The sequence below is a fragment of the Thalassophryne amazonica genome, chromosome 18 (genome assembly GCF_902500255.1).
Source record: "Thalassophryne amazonica chromosome 18, fThaAma1.1, whole genome shotgun sequence".
NCBI classification, from domain to species: domain Eukaryota; kingdom Metazoa; phylum Chordata; class Actinopteri; order Batrachoidiformes; family Batrachoididae; genus Thalassophryne; species Thalassophryne amazonica.
The window spans coordinates 21,947,736-21,956,318 of NC_047120.1; positions in this window are offsets into that span (position 1 = coordinate 21,947,736).

An 8,583-nucleotide genomic window follows, 5' to 3' on the forward strand; every position below is an offset into this window, starting at 1 on the left:
AACAAACTACAAACCGACATTTAACACTTAATCCAAAGGTAAAAAAAAAAAACGACTTTTACCTGATAACCAGCGGCCAACAACAGAGACAAATAGACAAAGTTCTGTGAGGAGTCTGTTGTAATAAAGTGGAGATGAGGGAGGGGAGGGGAAAAAGATGGGGGGAATTACACTGTATTATATTGTGTTGAATAACCCTGTTCCCTTTAAATATGACCTTTTGCATAGCAGACAATTTCTAAAAATGTGTTGTTTTCCTATTAATTCATTTATTTTCTGAGCGCTCTTTAAGGCCAGGTTATTTCTTCAGTTATAACAGATATTAAATTTGCTTCTTTCATTTTGAAAAGCATCTCACCGAAAAACAAAAGTATCTGAAGTTTTGTCATCAATCTATCGTGCCATGATAAGATCCATTTTAGATTATGGTTGTGTGATTTTTGGTTCAGCTGCCAAATCTGTCCTCTGTAAGATGGACCAGGTTCAGGCTAAGGCTTTGGGAATCTGTGCGGGTGCCTTCAGAATGACTCCTATTCCAGCATTACTTGTTGAAATGAGGGAAACATCTTTGGAAATCAGGAGGACAAAGCTTGGGCTCCATTACTGGGTTAAGCTATGTAGCTCTGTCTCAAAGTGCCTTTTAGATAGTTCTTGGCTGTTTTCAGGTCATGGAATGAAGACAGTTTTTTACATCATATAAAGCAGTTGGCGGGGGATTTTGGGTTGGAGCATGGGAAAGTGGCTCGGTCTTTTTGGTCCCCTGTCCCAGCTTGGTTTCTCCCTGATCCTAAGGTTCTGCTGTCTCTCCTTGAAGAAGGGAGAAATAGTCATTGTACAGATGTGAGGATGCTTTTCATGAATTTAGTAGATCCATTAAATATTCACTGATGGCTCAAGAGATCCTGTTTCTGGGAGAACTTGGATTGGGGTTTTTATTGCAGATGACAAACTTTCTTTCAGCATCTGCTTACCAGACACCATGTTCATCTTCTCAGCTGAACTTCTGGTAGTTCATAGGGCAATGGAATGGATAGAGCATAATAAGCCTCAGTACAGTGTCATATTCTCAGACTAGTCTTTTAAGAATTGAGAACTCAGGATGCTGTGTGTGTTTTGTGTGGATACCGGGTCAGTTGGGAGTTGAGGGTAATGAAGTTGCTGACAAATTAGCTAAAGAGTCCTTGTCAAAAATAAATATAGATTTCAATGTACACATGGGCAAGGGAGACTGCTTTAGCATCTGCAATGAAATCCTTAAGAGTCAGTGACAGCGTGAGTGGGACTGGGAGCAGAAAGGCTGTCATTATTTTTCCTTGCAACAGTACAGTGTAAAAAGTGGAAAAGTACACTTGGGCAGAAAGACAAAGTGATTTTAGCGAGGCTGAGACTGGGGCATTGTGGTTTAGCAAGTACTTTAAAACCAATTGGAAAACATGCGAATGGCTTGTGTGAGTGTGGGGAGTCAGACTGTGGGTCATGTGCTTTTTTTTTCCTGCAAATTGTAATCTTGAAGTAGACATCAGTTGTTTGTGGATGTGCCTGATCTGGGCCTGTCTGTGTTTTCCCTGCGAACAGTCCTAGGATCAGGGGAAAAGGTCGTTTTTTTTATAGAGAGGGCTGTGTTGAAATTCCTTCATTCTTCTGGGTTGTGTTTAATTAGTGTTTCTCTGTGACCTGTGGAGGGCACCATTACACCTGACAATGTACAGCCTGCCGGAATTCTAGATAAAGAAAAAGAAGACCGCGACGACGACTGCCTGTCTCCTTTTCTTGCTTGCACAGAGGAGGAGAGGATCTCTTTGTCTCTCTTGTTGGCTGCTGGTTATCAGGTAAATGTCGTTTTTTAACCTTTGGATGACGTTATTAAGTGTTAAATGTCGGTTTGTAGTTTGTTTACTCCGGTTATTCGTGTGGTCACCGTCGGGCCTCAGACCAGACATTTGCTCAAAGAGACCATATAGCGGCTAGTTAGTTAGCCCTTAGCCAATAAGCCCATACTCTCATGAGCGCCAATATGTTAGCTTATGGCAAACTAAAAGTGGACGCTCTCGTTTTGGCCGAACAACTAACCAGTTTCTGGGTATTACCTGTTAGTACGCTCCCGCGGCCCACTTGCTCGACGAATTCCTGCGCATACAGTAGTTCCCAGACCTGCGATGACAGACCGGCGTGAAGTTAGACAGTAGTTCATATCAGGGCTGTGAAAACTCCGCGGATCCGCGGATTTCGTTATGGGTGGGGGGGGGGGGTTGTTAGTGTTGTACCCTTTAAAAGTGATCGTTACTGAGTTTTTAAAATGCTTATCGCAAAGCGTTCTTTTTTTTACGACATCATGAAAGTTTTATAAGTCCGCGGACACTGATCTGTGCGTTACAGATACAAATCAGTTTCTCGGATCCGCGGAGTTTCGGGGAGAATAAATGCCACTCAAAGCCTGGCTGTTACGACAGTGGTCGTAAAGCGGGGCTGGTTGGTTGCTGCGGTGACACTGTGTGGCTCCTGTGCGAAGCTTAGCTAAACGTGGCATGTGGACGTCGCAAACTTTTAGAACTTTCAAGTTTTTAAAAGAAGAATTTTGCAGCATGTCTATGTCGTGGAGCGACACCAGACAGAGAAGATGGCGAGAAAGACGGTTTGAAAAACTCTGATAAGGACAAGAATCCGTGGAATTGTTGCTGGCTTAATGAACACACCTGAAAGATAAAGCGGAAAAGCGACCTGGTAAGATACATATATTTTTTTCTCTCTGGAAAATAAACATTGCGCTGTTCAAACAGGATTTCAGAAAAGATTGTGCCTTTTTTCGTTCATTAATCTAGACTTTCTTTCCTTGAAAAAAGACATTGTGGCTTTTAATGAATTTAGGCTACATGAATTTACACAACAATATAAATTAGTTTTTATTAATGTAGACGTTTTCATGGGAAAAGACATTGTGGCTTTGAGTGGATTTACAGGAATTTACACAAGAATGTGTGGCTTTTTTACTATAAGGTATGTTACTGATATTTTACCCTGATTTTTAAAATATTTTACAATCTTTAGCTGTAGTTTTTGACATGTAGTTTAATTGTTCTGAGTTAATGCATCATTTGGTTTACAATTAAAAGGAAAATCATTCCAGGTCCTACTTCCACGTCGTATTCTGTTATTTCAACATGATCATTGACAGGTCAAATGAAAGGTTGAATCTAGGATCATTTAAATATGCACTAATTTTGAGATTTGTTCTTCCAGGAGATGTTGAAAATGTATCAGTAGATGAAAATTTATTTTTGTTTCTGGGGCCCCACAAGGCCCTAGACCCCGGCTCCTGGGGAGCTGTGCCCCCCACACCCCCTGAGAATTTTCCTCGGATTTTACACTTTTCATTTCACAGCCCTGCATTATTCAGACAGTAATTCGCGCTGAAGCAGTTCTGGTTGTATCATGGGCAAAAAATGTTTTTAAAATGGAAATAAACATGCCCTGTTGAATTCTACCTTTTAAAAAATCCAAAATAAAACAATGATTTGGTTTTGATGCTAAAACCAAAAATACGACAGAATATGGAAAGCTTAAACAGACATACAAGGTCTGTTAGAAAAGTATCGGACCTTTTTAGTTTTTGCAAAAACCTGATGGCTTTGAATCACGTGTGCTTGCGTGAGCCAACCTTGAACCTTCGTGCACATGTGTGAACTTTTTCATGCCTGTCGATTCTGTCATTTCCTGGTAAGCAGCCTTTGTGTGGGACGTGTGCTGTGCGCTCGGCGGATTTTCATTTCAAGGAAAAAGACGGAACGACTGGAGCAGCGCCGCATCAAATTTTGCCAGAAACTGGGCGACAGCCAGGTGGAGACCATTCGGATGATTCAGACGGCTTTCTGTGACGATGCTATGGGCATCACACAGATTAAGGAGTGGTACAACCGGTTTAAAGACGTCCGCACAACGGTGGAGAGCGAGCCACGCTCCGGTCGGCCATCAACATGCTGGAATGACCAGATCATTCCAAAGTGAATGCTGTGGTGATGCGGGACCGTGGTGTGACTAGCCGAGAAATTGTGGAAGAGGTGCACATCAGCACTTTTTCGGTACATTCCACTGTGACAGAAGATTTGGCCATGAAAAGATTGGCGGTGAAATTCATGCTGCTGCTGATGCAAAAGCGCCTCAGTGTTGAAGTCTCACAGGACATGCTGTGACATGTCCAGCTCTTCCACAACTTCTCGGATAGTCACACGACTGAAAAGTCACCGAAAGCCGTCTGACTCATCCGAATGTTTTCCACCTGGCTGTCGCCCAGTTTCTGGCAAAATTTGATGCGGCGCTGCTCCAGTCGTTCCGTCTTTCCTTGAAATGAAAATCCGCCGAGTGCACTGCACACGTCCCACACAAAGGCTGCTTACCAGAAAATGATGCAATTGACAGGCGTGAAAAAGTTCATGCATGCGCACGAAGGTTCAAGGTTTGCTCATGCAAGCACACGTGATTCAAATCCATCAGGTTTTTGAAAAAAAATTAAAAGGTCCGATACTTTTCTAACAGATCTCGTATAATCATTTATTAGGCTTGTGCTTTGAATTAAATCTGTCAACTCCTTAAGTTGCGGTCCCACCGAATAATGAAGGATGAAGAAGGAGCCACGCACCCTGTTTTTTGTTGTTTTTTTTGTTTCGTGAGCTATCGTGGCAGTGTAGTGGCTCAGAGTGGCTCTTAGAGGCATTATCTTCAGTTAACGAGGCTCCTCTCTGAGCATGCCGCTAATTTCAAGATGTTCAAAATTTAGCAACAACAGCGTGGCACAGTTTGTGTTCGTGTTACTGCGACGGATTAGAGGCATTTGCGTAGTGCTTATGAGTCTGCAAAAAGTCCATTATCCGTGCGCCTGGCAACTTCGCAGGACCTGAGAGGCTATTTTTGGAACAGCTCTCCTCTTGCGCACACAATTCCACCTGCTCTGTGCGCTGGACTCTATATAAAATAATTATTTTGTAGCGGATTAATCATTTTCTGCCAAACCTTGGATGCTGAAAACACCTCTAATCACTCTTGGCATCACAGAGGACTGTTTCATCTGGACACTTTTTTCCCCTCTCTTTCCTGCTCCATGTGGAATGTATTTTGAACAGCTTAAGGTAATTATTTTTAATGTTTTTTTTTTTTAATATAGCTTCATAAAACAGTTCCTAGCTGTAAAAGTGTCTGTATGTAAAAGTATGTTGATTTAATATCTTGTTAATGGATCACATGACCTCCGGTCCGCTGTGTGTGCGCACTGAGGCAGGACCTGAGCGGCTCTCTTGCACACCAAATTCCACCTGCTCTGTGTGCTGGACTCTATATAAAATAATTATTTTGTAGCGGATTAATCATTTTCTGTCAAACCTTGGATGCTGAAAACACCTAATCACTTCTGGAATTAATGGATCACATGAGCTCCGCTGTGTGTGCGCACTGAGGCAGTGACTCATCACGCTTCAAACGAGCATTTAGGCAGAATGCCAGCTCACAAAAGAGTGATATTTCAGTCAATATTGGACGAACACAAAGTTAAAATTTGGGCGACTACGTGAAAGTGGATGTGTGTTTAAAGCCATGGAAGATAATAACTCCAGTGGAGCAGCTAAGAGCAGGAGCTGTGCGGCAACACAGGTGGAGAGCGCACAAAAGATTGATTTTGAAGACATAACACAAAGTTAAAAGTTGTATCATGGTGACTTGTAAGCTGCGGAAGAAATAAAGATATATATATATATACACGAAGTCTATCAGAAAAGTATCCTACCTTTTTATTTTTTTTAAAAACTATATGGATTTGAATGACGTGCGATTACACCAATCATGCTTGAACCCTCGTGCGCATGCATGAGTTTTTTTCACGCGTGTCGGTGACGTCATTTCCCTGTGGGCAGGCCTTGAGTGAGATGTGGTCCCGCCCTCTCGGCTGAATTCCTTTGTTTCACACGCTGCTCGAGACAGCGCGCGTTGTTATCAATTTTTTTCTGGACCTGTGAGGAATATCCGAGTGGACACTATTCGAGAAATTAAGTTGGTTTTCGGTGAAAAGTTTAATAGCTGATGAGAGATTATGGGGTGTTTCTGTCGGTGTAAGGACTTCCCACGGAGCGGGACGTCGCGCAGCGCTTCCAGGCGCCGTCGTCAGCCTGTTTCGACCTGAAAACATCCTAATTTAAGGCTTAATTCACCCAGGACGTTGTGAGAGAACAGAGAAGATTCAGAAGAGGCTGGCATGAGGACTTTATGCGGTCATTCCACTGTTTAAGGACATTTTGTAATGAAAGACGTGCGCGCAAATTCGCCGAGTCGTTTCCGTGACAACTCGGCGAATCTGTGTGCGCCGCGACAGGAAAAACACCTCCGTGTTGAAAACCATTTGTAAAATTCAGGCGGCTTTTGATGGCTTTCAACAAGTGAGTAACTGAGAAATTGTTTAACAGCTTGGGCATGTTCCAACTTGCCCGTTAAGGTTTCCAACGGAGGTGTTTTTCCTGTCGCGACCCCCTGCGGTCGAGTCCGGCCCGACATGCGACTCTACCCGCACGTTCTTTCATTACAAAATGTCCGTTAACAATGGAATGTCCGAATAAACTCCTCATGCCGACTTCTTCTGAAAGTTCTCTGTTCTCTGACAACTTCCTGGGTCAACAGAGCCTGAAATATGGAAGCGCCTCGAAGCGCAGATCGACGTCAGGCACTGTGGGCCGTCCTTACAGCGACACTACCAGACCAAAATCTCTCATCAGCCGTTAAAATTTTTACCGAAAACCAGGTGAATTTATCGAATGGTGTCCACTCAGTTGTGCCTTACAGTTTTGAAAAAATTTTGATCAAACAAAGCAGCAGTCTCTGAGCCATTCCTAAACAATGAAAAAATCGACGAGAGGGTGGGCCACTCCTCACTCAAAGACTGCCCACAGGCGAATGACGTAACCGACAGGCGTGAAAAAAACTCGCATGCCCACGAGGGTTCAAGCATGTCTGATGTAATCACACGTGATTCAAATCCATATGGTTTTTGAAAAAAATAATAAGGTCGGATACTTGTCTAATAGACCTCGTGTGTGTGTGTGTATGTACACTCAACAAAAATATAAATGCAACACTTTTGGTTTAGCTCCCATTTTGTATGAGATGAACTCAAAGATCTAAAACTTTTTCCACATACACAATATCACCATTTCCCTCAAATATTGTTCACAAACCAGTCTAAATCTGTGATAGTGAGCACTTCTCCTTTGCTGAGATAATCCATCCCACCTCACAGGTGTGCCATATCAAGATGCTGATTAGACACCATGATTAGTGCACAGGTGTGCCTTAGACTGCCCACAATAAAAGGCCACTCTGAAAGGTGCAGTTTTGTTTTATTGGGGGGGATACCAGTCACTATCTGGTGTGACCACCATTTGCCTCATGCAGTACAACACATCTCCTTCGCATAGAGTTGATCAGGTTGTCAATTGTGGCCTGTGGAATGTTGGTCCACTCCTCTTCAATGGCTGTGCGAAGTTGCTGGATATTGGCAGGAACTGGTACACGCTGTCGTATACGCCGGTCCAGAGCATCCAAACATGCTCAATGGGTGACCTGTCCGGTGAGTATGCCGGCCATGCAAGAACTGGGACATTTTCAGCTTCCATGAATTGTGTACAGATCCTTGCAACATGGGGCCGTGCATTATCCTGCTGCAACATGAGGTGATGTTCTTGGATGTATGGCAAAACAATGGGCCTCAGGATCTCGTCACGGTATCGCTGTGCATTCAAAATGCCATCAATAAAATGCACCTGTGTTCTTCGTCCATAACAGACACCTGCCCATACCTTAACCCCACCGCCACCATGGGCCACTTGATCCACAACATTGACATCAGAAAACCGCTCACCCACAAGACGCCACACACGCTGTCTGCCATCTGCCCTGGACAATGTGAACCGGGATTCATCCGTGAAGAGAACACCTCTCCAACGTGCCAAACGCCAGCAAATGTGAGCATTTGCCCGCTCAAGTCGGTTACAACGACGAACTGGAGTCAGGTCGAGACCCTGATGAGGACGACAAGCATGCAGATGAGCTTCCCTGAGACGGTTTGTGCAGAAATTCTTTGGTTATGCAAACCGATTGTTTCAGCAGCTGTCCGAGTGGCTGGTCTCAGACGATCTTGGAGGTGAACATGCTGGATGTGGAGGTCCTGGGTTGGTGTGGTTACACGTGGTGTGCGGTTGTGAGGCTGGTTGGATGTACTGCCAAATTCTCTGAAACGCCTTTGTAGACGGCTTATGGTAGAGAAATGAACATTCAATACACGAGCAACAGCTCTGGTTGACATTCCTGCTGTCAGCATGCCAGTTGCACGCTCCCTCAAATCTTGCGACATCTGTGGCATTGTGCTGTGTGATAAAACTGCACCTTTCAGAGTGGCCTTTTATTGTGGGCAGTCTAAGGCACACCTGTGCACTAATCATGGTGTCTAATCAGCATCTTGATATGGCACACCTGTGAGGTGGGATGGATTATCTCAGCAAAGGAGAAGTGCTCACTATCACAGATTTAGACTGGTTTGTGAACAATATTTGA